The 22,244-nt window shown below is 38.0% G+C and overlaps 1 protein-coding gene across 1 annotated transcript in view; it reads left to right on the forward strand.

Annotated features, from left to right (window-relative positions):
- The window catches only part of LOC145978638 (uncharacterized), a 54,424-nt gene that overhangs the window by 30,562 nt on the left and 1,618 nt on the right, over positions 1 to 22,244 (forward strand). Inside the window, exons 2-4 of the mRNA XM_083111393.1 lie at positions 5,826 to 5,947; positions 12,052 to 12,149; positions 21,067 to 21,155. The gene's annotated coding sequence lies outside the window, so the exon portion shown is untranslated. The remainder of the gene's footprint in view (positions 1 to 5,825; positions 5,948 to 12,051; positions 12,150 to 21,066; positions 21,156 to 22,244) is intronic.

Genomic DNA, 22,244 nt, shown 5'->3' on the forward strand with positions numbered 1-22,244 from the left:
TCTTGTTTTAAGTCCACTTTATGCACATAAGGCTAATCGAGACTGATTGATTGATTTGTTCTTTTAAGTCCACTTTATGTACAGGAAGGCTAATCGAGACTGGACCTACAGTTTAAAGTGGGATCCGAACCACTGTGCCATGTGCCTACACCGGGTATCGAACCCGGGACCCCTTTTACAAGGCGACGACGTTACCACTACGCCATCCGGGAGGCCCTGCTAATCGAGACTGGTAGTGCAGTTTAAATTGGGATCCGAACCGCCATGTACAGTCACCGGCAATAAAAATGTGACGCGTAGATCCTGAGAAACTCACTTCCATGAAAGGCGTTATGTTGCGTAACTCTACGGCGATAACTGGATTTTAATACCAACTTTTCAATGGGATATTCTCTGCCACCGCCATACAGTTAGGCAACGCACATAACGCCAGTGACGTACGCAAGGGGGGATTACCGGGTTTAAACCCCCCCTTGAGCTTTTGAAATATTATGGAAAATGCTGTAGAAAAAAATAAAAATGGCTAATTTATCACAGTCAAAGATCTGCGACAGTAATAATAATAATAATAATAATAATAATAATAATAATAATAATAATAATAATAATAATAATAATAATAATAATAATAATAATAATAATAATAATAATAATAATAATAATAATAATAATAATAATAATAATAATAATAATAATAATTTGAATTATTATTCCCATGCAGCATGAAGAAAAACACAACATTCCAAACACAATCTAAGCGGCCGCAAAGTTCAATTTTGCAAATTTTTTTTTTGCAAAAAGTCGCGCAGTGACTCTCGCTAGAATTGTGAAAATTCCTTGCTTCCTCGCAGTGTGCCGACCTTATTGCAAACGTTCTTCCCGGTACTGATTTCACATCCCCTTGTGAACTCTCAAGTGATGCTGAGTCTACATCCACATCATTAAATAATGTTGAAGAAGTGCTTTGTGAATCACCTAGAAGTGATAAATGTGTTGGAATATCTATAAACTTACTTTTCAACGAAAACATAGACTTCCATTGCAGGAAACGGAGTGTTTCAGGATATAGGTGTCTAATTTTTATTGCTGGTGACTGTACTTCCACAGGGTATCGAACAAGGAACCTCTCGACCTTAACACTACGCGATCGGGGAGGCCCTCCTTTACTTTTGATCGATGCGTAGGTGAACTCTGACGTGTACCAAGACGTTTTAGGCAATATGTGAAAAATCTAAAATTTTCTAGAATTGAAGACGTAGCAAATGTTAGTTTAATGCTACACAAATAATTTTGATTGGTTCGTCAGTCTGTCCGTAGGAATTAAACAAATGAAAATGAACAATGGACACATTTTAAATTCTGCACCATCTCTCGTATTTTCCATCTCTCCTAGCTTTCAAAAACCGTGTAGACAGTCTCCATAGACACACAGCAGCTTGAGATATTAGATACTTTTTTACTTATGAATTACACTGATGTAAAATATGTCTCTTAGGGCCTCCTCGATGGCGCAGTGGTAGCGGCGTTGCCTTGTAATCAAGGGGCCCCGGGTTCGATACCCGATGGAGGTACATAGTTGTTCGGATCCCACTTTAAACTGTAAGTCCAGTCCCGATTAGCCTTACTGTGCATAAAGTGGACTTAAAACACCAAATCAACAACAACAAATCAACAGCAAAATATGTCTCACTCATATGAAGTTTGTTATAGTTTTCAGAGGACACTAAGTAAGAAGAACATCTAATATTTCTTAATTATTTGTTGGGAACCGTACCTAAAATAAGAAATTACTATGTTTACTTATAATGCCACATAGAGATTCAAAAACAGTAGGAAATTATATTTCCAGACTAAGCAAAATTTTGTTCATTGTTGTTGGATACTGTTGGTACATTTTCCTTGGATTATTTGTCAAAGTAGTTACCACGCAACCGAATCGTTTATAATTGGCGTGCAGATATTTCATGGAAATCTCTTGTAGAAGGTAAGGCAACCAGTTTCGAATTGTGTGAGTCTTAAAATGTTCATATGAATTTGGGAAGAATTGTCTATCTATCCATATTCTCCATTTGTCTGTACATGATGCAATCCAAAGCAATCATACAAGAAAACACATCGTATTCTCAGAAACTACTATAGATAGAAACGTGAAGTTCTGTGGACAGGAGCATCTAGCTAGTACAAACGTAATGTGATACAAAGTATCTTGATTTGAGTGCCTGTCTATGTCAGTCACACAACCGAAAGCCAACATTCGAAATATGTTTAACTCTCAGGCGTGCGCATGTAGAGAAACTAAGATTAAAGTAATTAAAATAATATTTGCATTTAAAAAAAAGTGAGTTTCGTTTCATTTGAGATGGCCCGCTCTCTCTCCCTCCCCAAAACAATTTGATATTGTTTACTACACTGCCTTCCAAAAGTTAAGCACGCAATGCAAATTTTCGAAAGCATATTTGAATTTGAGTGGCTGAAAATCGCTGCGGATGTAGATGCCAGTTTTTATGTGTAGCTTCCTTTTTGTAAGTAGAGGAGCGAATGATTTGTACCTCGGTGCTTAATATGTGCTCTTGAAATAGCATTAAAGCGAGGATTTCTTGCAAGAATCATCACACTTTCGTTGAAGACGTCAGCATTCTGAAGGGTTTGAGGTGCACTTAAAAGCTGATACGAAGTGTTGATAACTTTTGTAGGATTATTTTTGTAATATTCGTGTTTCTATGGCTGAAAGAAGACGAATGACAGATATTGAGCGCTGGCGTGCTGTCGGACGCATTGAAGCAGGACAATCAATCAAAGATGTCGCTATTTTCTTTGGAGTTGATCATTCGGTAATTTCTCGATTGTGGAAACAATTCCAAACAAGTCAAACAGTTGTCCGGAGACCTGTGCCCGGTCGTTCAAGGGTTACCGCCCCCTCTGATGATCGATATATTGATATAGGCTAGTAGCCAAGCGGAATCGACGAGCGACCTCCAACTATTACATCCATGGTTGCAGCGGCACTTGGTAAGACAATATCTGCCAGTACTGTGCGCCGAAGGCTTCACATGAAGGGATTGTACGCCCGAGTACCACGTGTTTGTGTTGCACTAACCGTCCAAGCCATAGGGACAAGATTAAAGTGGTGTCGTCAACATGACAATTGGACTGTCTCGGATTGGTGCAACGTCCTGTTCACGGACGAATCCAGATTTGCCCTGGAATCGGATGATAAGCGTGTAAGATCTGGAGAGAACGAGGCACACGCAATCAGGCCAAGAACATCATCGAACATCACGCATTCAGAGGTGGCAGCGTCATGGTGTGGGCTGGAATTTCAATGGGATATCGCACCGAGCTGCACATCTTTAAAGGCGGTTCTGTGACGGCTGCGCGGTATCGGGATGAAGTCCTAGACCCCATTGTGAATCTCTACGCTGAATCAGTTGGTCCCGATTTCCTCCTTATGGACGGTAATGTCCGTCCCCATGAAGCCAACGTCGTTGAGGAGTACCTGGAAAGTGGGAGCATTTCTCGTATGGAGTGGCCGGCATATTTCCCCGACCTTAATCCCATTGAAAACTTTTGGGATGCTCTCGGGCGTGCTGTATCTGCACGTTCTCCTCCAGCCAGTCTCGGAGGCTTGGAAACTGGCCTAATGGAGGAATGGCCATTGCTCTCATCTGCAATGGTTGATCACCTCATTGAAAGCATGGAAAATCGTTGTAAAGTTTGTGTGAAGGTCCGGGGTGGTCACATACCATATTAATGTAAGTTTTGTTTTGGCCTTTTTGCCTTTAAACATCATTATGTTAATGACCCAAATGTGACGTCATCATATAACTTACGAAAAGTATTTTTGTTTTCCATCTTTGTACACAATTCTTGTTTTCTTTAATGCATAAACACATTTGCTACCTTCATGTGCAATTTTGTGTTAATCAAAGCTTTACTTTTCCATTTTTGTTGATTTTACCATCGCGTGCTTAACTTTTGGAAGCGTGTTTATAATAATCAGTAATCAAGCACAGAGCTCCTATATAAATAGGCCAGCATCAGTGGCGGCGATTGGGTTCCAAAACCGGGGAGGGGGGCAAAGTGTAACCTGGGGGGAAGGCAAAGACAGTATATTTCCTTATATATATAACGTTTAGGGTAGTGCGGGGCCAAAAGTGGCGAAACATTATTGGGGGGGGGGCAACTGGCCCCCTTGCCCCCCCTAATCGCCGCTATCCCTCTCCCGAGCACTTCAACTCACAAGCCTTATTTGTTTAAGTAATTTTTTACATAACAAGAAGATTGCAAATTGCAACGGAAATTGAAACCTGGTCCTCAAGAAAAAGAAATGCAAACCGATTTGTGGTTGGGCAAGGTATAAGTGATATTAATAGTGGTTTCATATCGGCTAATTGTAATAATGAGAAGTTGCTATTATTTAATTTGTATTATTAGAGGGATTCAGATGATATTACCTGTAAAAGTATACCTTGAATTGTATAACATTTGTTGCAGTTGGTTATTAGGAAGTTACCAATATTGATTTTCAATTGTTTATTTTCATTATTTAAATAATATAAATATCGTCTCAATGATAGGAAAACCCATGCTCAAGTGATTTCGAATAATGAGAGACTATAATGTTTAAATTTCATCTTCAAATACCTAATAATTCCATTGAGAAAGGAACATATAGGTACGACAATTAGGCTAGCACTGTACAGGTAGGCAAATGAAATTCCCCTTAAGACACCCACAAATAAATTAGTCTACGCACTCTCATGATTTAACAGTCAATATCTCAGAAGTGGATGTAATTTGGTGTACGTACCAAATTATATAAAAAATATCAACTTAATTCAACGTTAACTCTCCGTTTGACTGTTCCCATTAGTAATCGAACCATCGATATATTTTAATTCCTCGAAAACTACGTACTACATGTACAAAGATAATTTTTTAACTGAAAGATGTACGCACAAGCTGCTAGTAGAACAGCATATTTAATATCTCGATCGATCTCTCCGTCTGTCAGTTATACTTTTTTTCCCACTTTGACTAACAAAATTAAAGATTTGCTTCAAATTAATGATTGATTGATTTAGTTTATTTTACTTCGCGTTTTGTGCCTCTGGGCTAATTTGCGAAGATGGGGATGAGTGATGAAATGATGAAATTGATGTATGCACATTCACAAACGACCAAGCCCGAGTGGGATTCGAACCCGGGACCCTTGGCGTCGCAGCGCGATGTGCTAACCATTCGGCCACAGGGCCCGGCTTAAATTAATGAAAATGGGATCCAAAAAATTTTATGACAATCGACATGATAGAGACCTAGGCGTAAAACTTACAAGCAGAAATATATTTTCTGGGTAAAATGCAGATAACATAATAATATCAAAAAGTATTACTTATCTCGGTCTGCGTATTCACGGAACTACGAATGCTAGAAAGGTAAAATTTGGTGTAAGGGAATAGAATTTAAATTTTGGTTAACTGTGACATAAATTTTCCCCATTATCAGTTTGTTAAAAAAATCTATGATCGATAAGCCGAGAGATATGCCAATGTTCTGATTAGTACGTAGAAGCATGTCATCCAACAATGTTAATTTGAAGCATATCGTTCATTTTGTCAATGAAAGTGGGAGAAAAAAAGTAAAACATGTATAACAGAATTCTTGTGATGAGACGAAGATTTTTTGTTCACTAAGTAGCACCCACCACCAGTGTATATCTGTTCAAAGAAACTTAATACAAAGAGTACCTATATCATCAAAAACATTTTCAATAACTGTGTATGCGCTATAGATCTAACCTGTGGCTTCTTTTAATATGGTTTCAGAATCTGCAAGGACAATCATTGATACGTTGGAACTGCACAACAGAGAAGCAAACATGTATCTTATGCCGGATGTCACTCAGTCCAGTCAGGCAGTATTTCATGAAGTTTAGAACTTTTAAGTTGTAAGTACTGTTTTGCAATATCTGCATCATTACAAAGTAATGTGATTCAAACGTTAATTTCCTACATCCTCGTTAGTATAGTATCATATCTAAAGTTTTATAGACAAACTGGAGTCTGTAAGAAAAGAAATGTGATATCGATCATACGAAACAACCTTCGAAGCTTGTAAGTGAATAGCTAAACCTGTACGATTTGTGCAAATAGTCAGTACTTGACTACTATTGATGAAGACTTACAGAATAGTAAATACTTTTCTTTGAAACACGAAATATTTTTTCTTTGAATAATGAAACATGAGGTCCTTTGTAGCAAATTTCGTTATTACAAAAGCACACGTAAACAATAAACCATGCCAATGCATGTTTCACCAATTGTTGTTATATTATTTTACTCACTTGGACGATCAAAAAAGCTTGATATATCGAGGGATTTTTATTTACGCTTGATTTCAAATTCTAAAGAAGGTTATTTTGCTTATTTTTTTTAAAAAAATATTCCTTACGAAAGGTCACTTTTATACAATAAATATTGCATAATTATTCCCATTCTTCTCCTTCTTATGTTTTGTTTGCTTGTGTATTTGCATGCGACGATACTGTTTTGAGTTGTTTCTTATTATGATGATGTTGCATTTCTCTACATGTTCGTTTCTTCTTCCTTCTATTGTTCCTTCAATTATTGTTATCAATGTTCCTTCATGACTCAGAATGTGTGAGTTGAAGATTCCTTTTAAGTCTACTTTATGCTCAGTTTTCTAATGAGGGCCTGCAATTCAAAGTCGGAACCGGACCACTGTGAAATATGCATTCAACAGAGATCAAACCCGGGTACCCTTCATCACAAAGCAACAGCAATAGGATGATACCCTTTTCTTGCTATGCACACGTCTCAGGATACCTGTTCTCCGTTTCTTTGTTGTTTCTGTGTCTATTCATTTCATCCACAGGATAGTCTGTGGTGTCTAGCGTTGTTAATGGATTCGTATGATAAACTTTCAAAGCCCCGTGCATAATAAAATGGGCTTAAAACATAATCCTCATTTTAAATGTGACTTGCCTCCCTAACAAAATGTTCTCACTCCCTTCTACTCTCCAACTATTTCTTTCTTGAGTCTTACTTTCACTCCACTTAAAATACTACACCCCCAAACATCCAGACAGTGGAGAGACTTCGCACATTTGCATGGCCAACTACGAAACAGAGATTGACAATTTTTATGATAAATTCTTGGACCTTAATATTGATTGATTGGAATGAAAATTTTGGGTGCGTCAGCACTTCGGCTGAATTTCCTGAATAATGAATCAAACCCCTTATCATAAAAAAGATCAACATTTGTCTCTGAGGCATAATCCTCCTTACCCAGGTTAAAAAATAAGGCTGCAAAGGAGCGCTTGGCACATATACCTAGGTAAGGACAAAACACAGCCCACAGAGGAATGTACTGGCTGTAGGCCAAGGCGCCAGAGCCTCTTTGGACTACAACATCGCAGTTACCGACGCGTGAAAGTGAAGTTGACTTTTTAGTGTTTTCTGCGAAGGTCACCCTTTGTGTCTTACCAACTATAAGATGTAATTAAGTTATCCTTTTTAATAGACAAAAGTTATGCTGGGTTATGCTTATACCGTGCGTCCATTTCGATCTGCAGCCGAGAGATCGGGAGAAGCGTGGCGGGCGGCGCTGACGGAGATGCCGACATTTGCGGCCTGTAATGCCCGCTTTATTTTAACAAATATTAACCGGCTTGGTGAATTTAAAACATTGGACTTCTCGTGATAATTCAGAAATACTGTAGTTTTTTTATAAAAGCCCATACTGTGAAATATTTATGTAGGGCAACGTGCGAGAATAAAATATATAATCAACTTCTTACCTTGAATATTTAATTTGAACAGGAACTCCGTTCTTCTCTTGGCGACCTCTGTGGTAAAATCGTTATTAGCACAACGTACTGCGACGCGAGGGGTCCCGGGTTTAAATCAAGGCATGGGCATGGGTATTCTTTGTGAATGTCCCTTCATCAGTTTCATCGTATCGTCACTCATCCTCATCGTTGCGATTATCTAAAGTGGCATATAAGCAACGCTAAAGAACAAATCAAATCCATTCTTCTCTTCTTTGCAGTGACGGCGATTAGGGGCGAGGGGGACAGTTGCCCCCCACATTTTGCCACTTTTGCCCCCGCGCCATGCTAACCTTATGTACTAAGGGAAATTATACTGTCCCTGCCCCTCCCCCCCACTCTTTGAACCTTGCCCTTCTAGTTTTGGAAACCAATCGCAGCCACTGCTTCTTTGGGATGCCAGAGGCCTGCATATCTTCACGATTTGAAGCTTATCCTCGTTCAAAAGCCGAGTAAATTGTTTCGTCAATAGTTTGTTAATTGAAGACTAAAATTGGTAAACGCTGTAAGTGCCACAATAATTCAAACACCGTTTTCCACGTTAAACTGTGAAATGTGCCATGCTTTATAATGTGGTAAACGTGAAATGTGGCTGATAGCCCTCTAAGTAGTTCAAAGGGCGTGTAAAAAGGTCACTAGTGTGAACGTTCTGATGTGCGGAACGATATGATTTCCCAAGACTTTCGCTTTTGGCACTTACAACGTTTACCACTTTTAGTCCTCAATTATGTCACTCATTTTCGTTACCACACGACGCAGCACAAATCATTCAAAACATACATAATTAGCTCACTCAATACACTAAATAAAATCCACGGAATAAGAAACATAATTGAGGACTAAAAGTGGTAAACGTTGTAAGTGCCAAAAGCGAAAGTGTTGGGAAATCACATCGTTCAGCACATCAGCCCGTAAGAACATGCACACTAGTGCCTCTTCACACGCCCTTTGAACTACTTAGAGGGCTACCAGACACATTTCACGTTTACCACATGATAAAGCATGGCACATTTCAGAGTTTAACGTGGAAAACGGTGTTTGAATTATTGTGGCACTTACAGCGTTTACCAATTTTAGTCTTCAATTTTCCTTCAACGTGATTTCCACTCGCGAAATGACCTGCCACTTATCATCATCCCTGGCCAGTCAGTTTGAAACAGATTGGGCATGTTTAAAACAAAAGTGTCTTAAACAACTTATTTTAAAACACATGGCTTTTTTTTACAAATGTTTAAAACGTTTAAAACAAAGTGTTTTATACATGTTTTTTTCAGACATGTTTAAAACACATTTTAATACTAGATGTTGGATAGTTTGTGGTTATTACATGTTTTGTAACTATGCCTTTTCATTTAATACGTGTCATTCTGTTTACTGCGCATAGAAATCTGTGCAGTGGCTGAAAATGTATATTGAATTAACAAAGCAGAAGCATATCATGATGAATACCCGTGGGTTATGTTAAAACACCTGGTTGTGTTTTTTTTACAAATGTTTAAAATATTTTTTAAATGGAATGCTATGGATGAAACCGTTTTGTTCCTCACTTAACACACTGCAAAATTTGCACATTTTTTGTTAATGTCAATATTTAATTGCATTCATGATAAAATGTCGCATTAAAAAGACATAAAAAACAGAGCTACCATGTCGACTTAGTTGGGCCTGGCAACTGTGGATTAGTCAGTTCTCGAACTGCATACATGCGAGATTTAAGACTGACATAAATGTGTATTTTAAGAAGTTAGTCAAGCGTTTAGTTTATAACAGGAGATTCCTTATTAATCATTATTTTTTAGAAAATAAGTCTTCTTGGCGATAGCACACCAATAGACTCAGATCACCAGCTGCTCCACCGATACTTCATTATTCGTATATCGGAATTCATTTTTCATTAATTCACATTTTTAATAAGATTTATGTATACAAAGAGAGGAGGGGGGATGCTCTGCATCATGAATACAAAATCAGAAAATATTTGGTATTTTTGGAGGTATCTAAGATAATTGCAAATTCGCAGATTTTAGAGAGAACCATAAAAAAATTCTAGACACCGAGTTGCGTCACTTGGAGGACACATTATACATCTTTGTACTTTTGTCCCCCTAAGTTCTAAAAAAAAAGGTAAAGTGCTCCCCTGTGCTTAGCCTGTGAAGGCGTATTGGGGGTGTGGGGGTAACTCTCCACACTTTCTTGATCCGGTCGTAAGTGGGGGTGATGTGATCAGCATCACGCCCCTGACCGCCTTTACTCCCCAGGGTTTCCCCCAGATACCCATGTTATTCGACGCTGGGTGGGGGCCGGGGCCGCTTCCAACGTTAGAAAAGTTCCCGGATTTGAACCGGCCGGGGATCGAACCCGGGACCTTGAGCATGGTTGCCGCGTTACGCGTTACGCGTTACCGGCTGAGCCACCGCGACCATTTAACTGAAACACTGAAATATTTCTTAATTTTATGCTTGGAACCATTCCTAAAATAAGAAATTATTATGTATACGTTCCAATGGCACATATAGATTCAAAAATAGTAGGAAATTGTATTTCGAGGTTTAGCAAACTTTTGTGTTTTGATGTTGGATACCTAATTGGTATATTTTACTTTGATTCTTTGGATTCTTTGTTAAATTAGTATTACCGTTGCTAAGTAACCAAATCACTTCAAATGGGACTAGATTTCATGGAAATCTGTAGATAATAAAGAAGGTAAGTTAATCACTTTCTAATTGTGGCTCAAAATGTTCATTCGCTAAACAGAATAGCTAGTAAGTTACTTATCGATACATTTACATGCGAATAGTACTAGAATATTTCTTTCATTTTCGCAAAAAAATGCTTTCAGCACTTACTCACATCAATAACTAAAGTCGATTGTAGATGGCTTTAAATAGTGCAGACATGGCTGGCACATCTGCACATGCCGCAGTATTCTTTCACGAATGTGGTCGGAACGAAAGAGAGAACGATTAACATATGGATATTTGACTTCGGCATTCTATGACGACATGGGTCAGTCTCCGTAGGTAATCGTACTGTGCTACGAAGTTACTGATTCCTAAGTTCCAGTCTTGGATAACCATTTCAGTGTGTTTGAATATTCATCGCCTTCATTATTTCACCACTTTTTAAATTCATTGATTGAGTTCTTGTTTTAAGTCCACTTTATGCACAGAAAGGCTAATCGGAACTGGACCTACAGCTTAAAGTGGGATGCGAACCACTATGTGCCTCCACCGGGTATCGAATTTTAAACTTTTAAGACAGGATGTTGGGTAACGGGATATTTCCCGCATACAATCATTGTTTTCTGACCAGGGGAAGGTCATGCAACCTCCATGCTGTTCGATCTTCAGCCCTTCTCTTTGTGGCAGCGTAGGACCCATTTATTCTGATGTCGTCAATCATTTAGCATCTTCTTCTTCACCGAATTTTCTTTCCCTTGACCATTCCTTCAATAGCATCCCTTAGGATACAGTTTCTTCTCATCTAGTGATCCAACCAATATATTTTTCTCTGAAGAGTGCAAAATGGCCACACAACAAATTTACTTGAATCAATCAATCAAGGCCATCGTCGCGATTGATCTGGAGGTATTGTACAAACACGATGCAAATAACCCAAAATGCAAAAAGTAACGACACGTGTTGTATTCTGTTTCGGCAGGGCTATTTATAGGTAGCAAAATATAAACTTCATTTAACATTTAGTTTTGAAATTTCATTGTAATTGCAAAAACATCTTTAATACCACACACAATTAATTTGACGCTGGATTAATTTTGTAACTCAATGAAAAAGCTTCACAATTAGGAATCATAATTAATGTTGGTATACATATGAATACATATATAAAGTGCTTTTTCTTGGGATGTAAGGTTCCGGTACTCTTCAATTTGGTTTATTATTGTTACTCTGAAATACTCAAAATATTGTGCTATATGTTCCTAAATGATCATGCATTTATGTAGTTACACATACATTTCTTTCTTTACAATAAAATATTGTTAGTTTTAATTCTCGCCTACAAAAAGGGGTCGGTACGGCACACCGTTGCCTACTGCCAGATAAAAGCACTATACGTACATACGAGCACACGCTGTGTGTGTGTGTGTGGTTGTGTGTGTAGTGAGTAAGTCGCTCGAAAATACAATTTTCTGTAGTGAGTTTGAGACATCATCTTCCTAAATTCTATTTTTTTTACAGAAAATGAGAAGTAAGAATAAGATGGAGGTTTTTTCAAGATTATGGAATATCCAGACTGCGATAAAGTGCTGAGACCAATTTTTCTTGTGTGCAGCAAGGTAAGCAATTGTACAAATATTCATTTCAAGAAAAAAGTTAATTTTCAATATTAATTTATAGGCATATAGATATCATGCCAAAATAATTAATGTTCTATTTTGTTATGATTTACATTTCTATGAAATTTTATTAGCGTAGCCAATTAATATGGAGGAAGTAATAAGGTGGTTTACCCTGAGGTTCGTGGCAAGAACATTTCCTAATATTGCATACGGTTGGGCAAAACTGCCATACCCATTACAAAAATATCTAACCTTTCTTAACTATATACGGTGCCATCATTTGGTTTTTGTGCCACTAGAACACTACCCGCGTAGCTGCTGAAAGCACGCCGCTTGGCCGCGGAATTAGATGTACGTAACCACTGACGTGCGCATGGAAGGGAGGCTGCTGGGGCTACAGCACCCTCCAAAATTTTAATAAAATGTACATTTTCAAATAAAAGCAGTTAGGAACTCTGGAAAAAACAGAGAGGTAAAGGCAAACCCACCTTAAAATGGTCCCCGATTGCCATTTTCAAGATTAGAAAGTTCAAAAAATACGAAATGTCTTATTGTGTATGTCGCCTCCATAGAAATCAGCTATGTACTATGGACCTTTACGATTCCAGCTCCTCCCGAAAAAAATCCTGTGTACTCTAGTGTACGTAACCCTTCAATTCAAGCGCAAAGATTTATTTTAATAATTTAAATTAAATATTTTACAATTACAAGTAAAGTATTCACTTGTTACAGAAGATGTTGAACTTGTACTGCCACATATTCTTCACATCTTTTGAGAAATTTTGCATTCACACGTATTGGTTCTTTTGCATGAATTTATTTTCACATATAATTGTATAAAATTCCTTTGCTCTAAAGTGAGCTTATGTTGCGGCAGTATAACAACACTTGTCACCTAAGGAAACTACACAGAAGCGAATAAAAATCCTTCTTCAACACGACACCGACACATCCGCCTATATGAGAGCAAATGCTGACATTCGCGGCAGACAGAACAGAGAGGTGCCACGTTCCAACGGCATGGATCTGTTGTCCATATCATGTGGACCAGCTCTGTTGCAGTTTTCTGTAGCGTGTTCACAGAACAGAATGCCAATACGAAATGCGCTGTGGGCTCGAGTTGAGGAAATGTGTATGTCCGATTTCGTCGGCAATAGGCGTACGTCCAGCCCCTAACCGAGCCTCTTTCTAAAGACACAAGTACTAAATAAAGGCCTTCTTATGCAGCTCGTCACATACGATAACCGATGATTGCCCACAAAATGAGAATTAATGCAGGTCAACGGTGTTGCAAGAATTCCTAGTGGCATTTCTTGCGCTTGCAAGAGAACGGGGATTGGCAGTTCTCCTTGGAACGCCAATTTACTCCAAAGGAAGTTCCGAAAGATTCGTTTCCCTCTGACAACCACATGCCAAATCCACGTAGAGCCCGGTAGCGTATTTACAAACCCTGCAGTGCTGCAGAACCTCCAGCGATATGTGGCTACTGATTGGCTGTCATTCCGGAAGTTAAAACGTTTCATTATCCAGTGTTCCTTCAAGGTAATTGGTGTAAGAGTAAACGCTAGATGGCAGGATTGAAATTTACAGTGTCGATTTCAGAGATCGATCCCAACAAGGCAAGAAACCCCCTATTAGCATATTCTTGTAATTAGTGTTTTGAAAGACAGGAAAACAAAACTCTTCGTGAAGTGAATGACTTTACCTATTTAAAATTTCATCATTGCAAACATTGTAACTACTTATGATCATTTCGAAAATACAAATGCATATCTAGGTTATTGCAAACAATCTCAATTCGAAGTTTTAGTTGTTTGCCCAGTGATATTATTTTAGCGTTTATTACATAATTTATTACATTTTCAAAATCATTTTCAAATATTCTTGATATTGTTCAACCGGTTAAACAATATTATGCTTCTACGGTGGCTCAGTCGGTAACGCGTCTGACTACCATACCCGGCCGGTTCAAATCCGGGAACTTTTCTAACGATGGAAGCGGCCCCGGCGCCCACCCAGCGTCGAATAACATGGGTACCTGGGGGAAACCCTGGGGGGTAAAGGCGGTCAGGGGCGTGATGCTGATCACATCACCCCCACTCGCGACCGGATCAAGAAAGTGTGGGGCGTTACCCCCACACCCCTGTACGCCTTCATGGAGTGGTGCTATGCACAGGGGAGAACTTTACCTTTTTTACTTACAGAGATAGCCTATTCAAAATTCATATTGATTTTTATCACCAGAAAACGATTGCATTGCATTTTTTACACTTTTTAAAACAAAAATATATATATCTTCACATAATTTCAACACTTTTAATACAAACTTTATTACTAAATAATTACGAGTCTGATTTTTTATCCTTTTCTTGCAAACAAACAAACAAATAAAGATGGACACGGAACATAAACACTTCCGGTGCGCACAGCCAATAAGAAAGCGTTATATCCACTTGGTTCCGCAGCACTCTATGGTTTGTAAATACGCAGCCCGGTAAATCCTCCTCTCAAACTTTTCCCACCAATAGCGTCCGTTTTATGAACTGACAGTACTTGCCAAGTCCACATGGAGTAAATGAAATGCTGCCAATTCACTTTCTTTAGAGATTTCGTAACATGACGTTTCGGTTATCTTTGGTAAATTGTGTTATTGTGTTGTGCTTACACACGCAACCCCCCCCCCACACACACACACAATGTGGAGACTGTAGGAGTGTAACGTCGTCGCAGTTCGTGTTGAATGTCTAAACACTGCAGGCAAAAGTGACAGCAGCGTTTCTCAGAAAAGCAGAGCCTGGCTCTAAACCAGATAAGCGTCCAGTCGGCTTCCTCTCAAGCTATGCCAAAGATACCGAAGTGCCGTCCGAATGAGGACTTAAACTATACACGACTTTCCACTGTATACCCCGCATACGGGTTCATCGGCCATCGTACATGGCGAGCTGTAAGCTTTTATTACAATGACATATTAATTTTTATTTACTCATCAAAGTTGTATATACACACCATCGTCCACTTTTATTTTTCTTGTTCTCTTCAATATCAAGCAAGTAATGCAAAAAATAACTATTAACCTTGAGTAGTATTTAATGCGATCGCTGTTCCCTGTACGTATACTCTCCCTTAATTTAAAATATATTTTCGTTTTTTGTACATTTACTTCGAACTATCGAACTATTTATAATTTTATATGTTGTTTTTTTACCAAATGATGCCCACATCCAACCACGCTTATTGCCTTAACTCCTAATATGATACCCTAGGACGTCAGTTTTATATTATGTTTTGTTTTGTTATCCCTTGTCTTTATTATATATACAGGGAGGCGCATATTGTATCTACCAATATAAGTTGGCAACCCTGTTGGATGCAGGTGTGCAGAAGTTTCCCATGCTTAGGTAGATGCGAGTCTGGCAATTGGTCTGCCATGGAACGTTGGTCAGTTCAGACACGAATCGTGGCAGTGTTCATCCGAAGGGGTTCCATTCAAGAGACGCAGAAGGCACTGCACTGAGAACCATCAGGACACCAGAGAATACGCCTCCTCCGACCTGTAGACTTCTGTTCCTGCACGCAGCCATTGGCTTTCTATTGTCTGGCGCATCCTAGTGTTGTGACGTTCTGGCACGGGTTGATGGTGACCCTCATTGGATCGTCGTAGTACCTGCTGCATCTACTAAATGAAACTCCTTCGGATAAACGCCTCCACTGCCATGATTCGCGTCTGAAGCGGCCAACGTTCCATGGCAGACCGATTGCCAGATTTACATCTACCTAAGCACGGGAAACTTTTGCACATCCGCACCTGCGTTCCAACAGGGTTGCCAACTTATATTGGTAGATACAATATGCGCCACCCTGTATATTTCTAGTATGTAAATTTTAAGACATGGAATTACATACATAGAATAATTCGTGTCATGCAGAAACACACACGCGCGTTCGCTCGCATATATATATATATATATATATATATATATATATATATATATATATATATATACATACAGGGTGTCGCAAAACTCTTTCAACAACGCTTGTGTGCTGGTAGATATCATAAAAACAAGTAACTTTCACAACTCTCATCTCAAGAATAAATTTACACCCACATTCACAGCTGAAATGGTAAAGGTGTTAAGTGACCACTTGCTGTCGTTGGAAAACTGGACAAAACAATTTTGTGTGTGATAGTTGCCGATAATATCAGCTTCTTGAAAGGGTTATCTGGCAGTTATATTAACCTGGGCACATGATTTAAGTAATCTAGAATGTTTGTCTGTTGAAAGTTATTTACCAAGTTTCAGTGTTCAAATTCTGTATCTGGCTGGTATCATTTGCCCCACCCAGTGGGTCAAGTGCGTCCAGATGCAGACTTGATTTATTTCGATTTTTTAACAGATGAGTTATTTTGTGTGGGGGGTGAGTATGTGTGGGGGTGACTGAGTGTGTTTGAACTAGATAAAAATATTCATAACCGTTCTACGTGTAGCCTGGTAAAACTTTGTTTCTTCTCAAATAAATGACGTGCACACTATGACCTTTCTTTTCTTAAGGGGGCTCACTTGCCCCACTCTCCCCTAAGAGAACACATGAAGTTTGAGAAGTTGTAGGTCCCAAATCAGAAAAATGTGTAGCTATTAGGACACAGCCCTTCGAGCTTATTCTTGCTCAGGCAACAAGTGTTCGCAATTAGAACTGTTCGCAATTAGGACGACACCGTAGGTAAGTTATATAGCGTGTAAATATTGGACACATGATGATTGACAGCACTGAAAGGCCAATGTCTACTACGTCCAGCAACAATAATTTGTGAAAATTTCTTAGGGAATCCATTTGTGCTGCACAGTCTTACAATTCAGAATGGAAGGCTATAGTTGAGAGAAAATTTGATTCCTCAAAAAATGCCAGAAAATTCCCAATCTGAAAACGAATGTCAGAGTATTGTACGCTCTTGAAGCATAATCATAATGAATGTGTTAGAAAGCTGATAACTCGTCTAATTAAACATATGGAGAAGACAAATGTGCTATTTCTCCTACCTCATTCAATACATTTCAAAACTTAATAATTCATTGGAAAGTACTTACCCTATCTTACGATACAAGGAACATTGGTCGCTTTTTCCTCAACAGAAATGTACACTTGCCTGTAAGAAAATAAAATCTTAATTAAAAATAAATAGTTAACAATAAAGAAAATTATTTTGAGAGACTCTATGTACATAATAACTTCATCTAGTATCACAACTTAAGTTTCTTTTCTATAAAGAGTGGATAATTGTGATAATTAAATTCATGATGACAATGATGATGTAGGGTCCCAGGGTCATCACTTTGCAGCAGTGGCTGCGATTGGGTTCCAAAACCGGGAGGGCCAAGGGGCCAAAAATGGGGGGGGGGGGGGCAAGGACAGTATATTTCCCTTTGTATAATTATAACGTTTAGCATAGTGCGGTTGCAAAAATGGTGAAAAGTGGTGGGGGGAGCAGTTGCCACCCTCGCCCCCCCCCCCCCAATCGCCGCTACTGCTTTGCAGAAATACAATGTTAAGAACAATTCAAGGTTTTGTAAGCACGCATGAAAGGTCAAATTGATTGTGGTGTATTATTGTGAATATTCTTGCAAAATACATCCAAACTAACTTCTTAAGCTGTACTTTAGAACAAAGCCTAATTAGTACAAATTGTAATTAATGACGAGAGGTAGACTTCCGGTCACGAAGAGCAAAGAGCTGAGCGCGAGGGATTTCTACGCTACCTGGCAAACTGGAAGTATTCTCTTTTAATTATTTAGGAACATGTTGCTCAATATAACATAACAAACCACATGGAGGGAAAGAAGAAAAATTGAAGAACTGGCTGTTACTATAAGTGCTAAAACCTTGCTGTGATTAGTGAAAACATTAACTTGAAAATCGAGCGTTTTCTTTAATGCACGGGAGTTGGAATTCATTTATTAATATTTTTCTAAGCTTTATGTAGATGAATAATTGCCTTTAAAATTATGTTACAACTGCAACGTGAAGAGAAATCCATAATCTAGAACACACTGTTCTAATTTTTCTAATACTTGTGCATTTTGACATAATTGAAATAAATATGCACCTTATGCAAACCAGTACCGCGTCTGTTTAAATTGCACATGGAGAAACGACTCACTCATCTGCAACAATACTTTACACCGAATATTTATTCCATAGAGTACGCGAAGGATGAGCAGACTATTACACATTTTAAAAATTAAATTGCAAGCCCTCAACTGGGTTTCCATAATGTCATATTACTTACGTTGCAAGAATTAAAAAAGCACAATTTAATTTCCTTAAACTATTATTTCATCTCAAATAATCCGATTTAAACTCATTTACAACTTTTAACACTTGACATTATAAATCAATTTTCTTACATAACAAAAACTAATTGAAATCAAATACAACTTTAAAAATATTGCCATAGATACAGCGTTCTTGATCTCAACGGCCGGTCCCGTGGCGGAATGGTTAGCACATTGCGCTACGACGCCAGGGGTCCCGGGTTCGAATCCCGGCCTGGGAATAGATGTTTGTGAGTGTCCATTCATCAATTTCATCATGTCATCACTAATTCCCATCGCAAATTAGCCAAAGTGGCACAAAAAGCGAAGTAAAATAAAGCAAATGAATCAATAAATAAATAAATTGATCTCAATGGTTCCCTGTTAACTTTAAAAAAACATGTGTACAAAGAAATAAAGTAAATATTGATTATTTGTGAATGTAGAAGACAATCACACATCATACTGACCATTACAAGTTAACATGCTTGATTCTAAATACAACATCCATTACACGCAACTTCGCTTTCAAGTTTATAGCATATCCAAACAAATGGTGGATAATAACAAAAAAAATATCTAAACAGTTGGTATTCCTCTTTTCAGTGTGTGAATAATGGTTAGGTGAAATTAATGAAGGGACGCACAAATAAACATCGTTGACGAAGCCTGATCTGGGATCAAGAATTGTCAGTGATGATATCTTGAGTCGAACTCTGTGAGGCTAAACAGGGTAGAGATTTCTGTTAGTAAATAGTAAAAAAGTGTGTCAATATCTTGCATTGATTTTGTAGAGAAACACTAACAACTAGCCATTCCTAGATGTCCTAGTGGATAGATCCGGAACTCAAATATCAACAGCTGCATATCGAAAGCCAACACACAGCATGTTTTCAATTAGTATACAGACATATGTGTATGCAATTGTTGCTGGAGTTTTTGTATGCAATGTCGTATTTAGACGGAGAGTCCGGGGGGATCAAGCTCCCATAAAAAGTTGCCAAGTACTAAAAATTTTCTTCTTCTTCTTTTCCATCACCTTCTGCCGTTAAGCGTCGGGTTCTATCATCCACTTCCTGTACACTTTTCGGTCCAAAGCTAGTTTTCGGACTTCCGGCATTGTTTTCCCTTTCTTCTTTCCTATCTTTTACACATACTCTTCCCATTGAACTCTTGGTCGTCCTCTTCCCCTCTTGTCTTCTGGTCTGGCCTCCAGCACCTGTCTAGGCTTGCGATTGTCCTCCATTCTTGTAACGTGTCCAAACCATTGCAGTGCCTTTCTCTCATCTCTGCTGCTTGAAATCTGCTATTCTGTTTTGGTAATAATGTTAAGCTCTCTGTTCCATAGAACAATGTGGGAATGTAGATTGTCTTGTAAATCATCATCTTCGTTTGTTCACTTATTTCCTGTTTATCAATTAAAGTGTTGTCGAGTTGATAGTACACTTGGTTTGCCTTTTGTACCCTATTATTCACTTCTTCATCCATTCTTCCATCTGACGTTATGATTGTTCCTAGGTATGTGTATCTGTTTACTTGTTCCTGCTGCTTCTCTTTCCACTGTATATTTAGGGGTGCAGTTTCTCTTTCTTTTGTCACCACCATCACTTTACTTTTATCTATGTTCATGCTCATTCCTTTATCTTCTATTGTACTTGCCCATTCAGTTACCGCCTTCTGTAACTCCTCTCTATTCCTAGCCACCAGGGCAATGTCGTCAGCATATATAAATGATTGATTGTACTTGTACTGGTCTCATATTTCGGTTTCCTACTTTGTATCTCCCAGTTCTTAGTTTACATTGTTTGATAATCTGGTTCATTAGGATAATAAACAGAAGGCTGTCTGCCTGTTTTACTCCTATTTCTATCTAAAATTCATCTGAGCATTTCCCTTCTAATCTGACTGTTCCATTCACTCTTTTGTATACACTTTGTATTCTCTGTACCAGTGCAGGAGATGTTCCAATTTTCACCAGTGCATCCCATAGTTATTTTCGTGGTACCGTATTGAAAGCTCAGATCCAGGATCTAGTACAGTAATTTCTTAGCAATTGGTTCGATACCCTCCACTGGCAAAAATAAATTTGAAATAATTCTTGAAGCTTTTCTGGCGGCAAATGATAAAATAGATTTTCTCGGGATATCATCCAGGTGATATCCGGATAGCGTCACTCTCATCTTTAAGTATTGAAGACGAAAGAAGATATGTTCTCTCGAAACGTATATTAGGATAAGTACAGTAGAAAACACCAGACAATGACGTTGCGTGAAAGTGTACATCAAAGAGCGTATATACGCTCTTTGGTGTACATTATGCTATTTGTAAAAATATCATTGCAGCTTTAAAATGAAGTGTTGGTGCAGGTGATTTTCACATTCATGAACAAAATTTGCAGGGAATTCAAATTAATTATCTTCCCCATGCTGAAACTACCCTCATTATTCAAGGAATTCCTCCATCAGCAGTCACCCTGCAACACCTTCTATAGTAATGCCGATAAATATATGAGCAGTTAATATATTTTTATGTGTAATGTCTTTGATACAGAATCAAAGTTGCGAATGAATCTAAGACCATATCTCTTTCCCCTTTTTTTCTAGGCTTTCCTTTTGTAGAACAACAAATGGAAGTAAACGGAAGACTAATATCAAAGCCCCTGCCACGAAAAAAGACTTCGTGCTCGAAGTTGGCAAGTATTCCTTGATGTCTTATAATGATGATAATATAATAATAATAATAATAACAGATAATATAAAAATGTACTTAAAACTGATTTAGAATGTTCAGTAAATGGTGAACTTTATAAGATACGTCAATATACATTGCAACAAAATTATTAAAAACATTAAATCTAAAAAGTCAGGGTCATTCAAAGTGTTGCTTATTTTATCCACAATGCCATTATGCAATAACTTATGATAAAAGAGGAAAGTTGGAAATATTTTCCTTTGGATCGAAAGCACACACTTGTCAGTAAGATTCATTGTGCTACAGAAATTTAACAAAACCTAAATTCACCAAATCATAGTTGAAATCTTGATAGAACTAATTATTTAAAGTCAATAACTTAGGCGGATTTTACGAGTTATAAACTTTTGAGCAAACTATAATAAGTACGACGTAATCATTCAACGATTAATGCCTCATCATCATGTTATACAGATTCAATACAAAATATATCTTTTCACTGTGATTGTTGAATATTGCCTTTGCAAATTCAACCACCCTACAAGTATCTTATTCCTACATTGCTATTAATTTATCCTTTCAAAACAAGTCCTTATTCAATTTATTTTTCTGGGATAATGGCGTTACATACTTGATTTTTTTGTGATAAGTAATTAATTAAAAAGGGACTAAATCATAATATATAATCAATCCTCCACTTCTCATGGGAGTATGTCGTAATTTTACAGTCAGGTGTAAAAAGTGGAGACAAATTGAGAGCATAGAAATATACTTTTGTTTTCATAATTGTATTAATAATAGAAATAATTCACTGATATTAACCAGACGTTTGTATAGGTATTTTCAAGAACAAGAACATAGACTCAATTCTACTTACTTTGGGCAAATACCTGTATTTTCACTTTTAGCTTTTAATGCATCACGTGGCTTCATCAGGAGGATGTGAAAATCTGACATGTGGTGTGAGTTTTGCTCTATCAATTCTATTGCCAAAAAGCATACTAAGGAAGAAATACAATCTTATGAACATATAAATCTCAATTTAATAGGTGGGGTCAGACACGTAGCCAGGAAGAGAGTTAAGGGGGCG

Source organism: Lepisma saccharinum, chromosome 25 (assembly GCF_977018435.1).
Source record: "Lepisma saccharinum chromosome 25, izLepSacc3.1, whole genome shotgun sequence".
Classification (NCBI taxonomy): Eukaryota; Metazoa; Arthropoda; class Insecta; order Zygentoma; family Lepismatidae; genus Lepisma; species Lepisma saccharinum.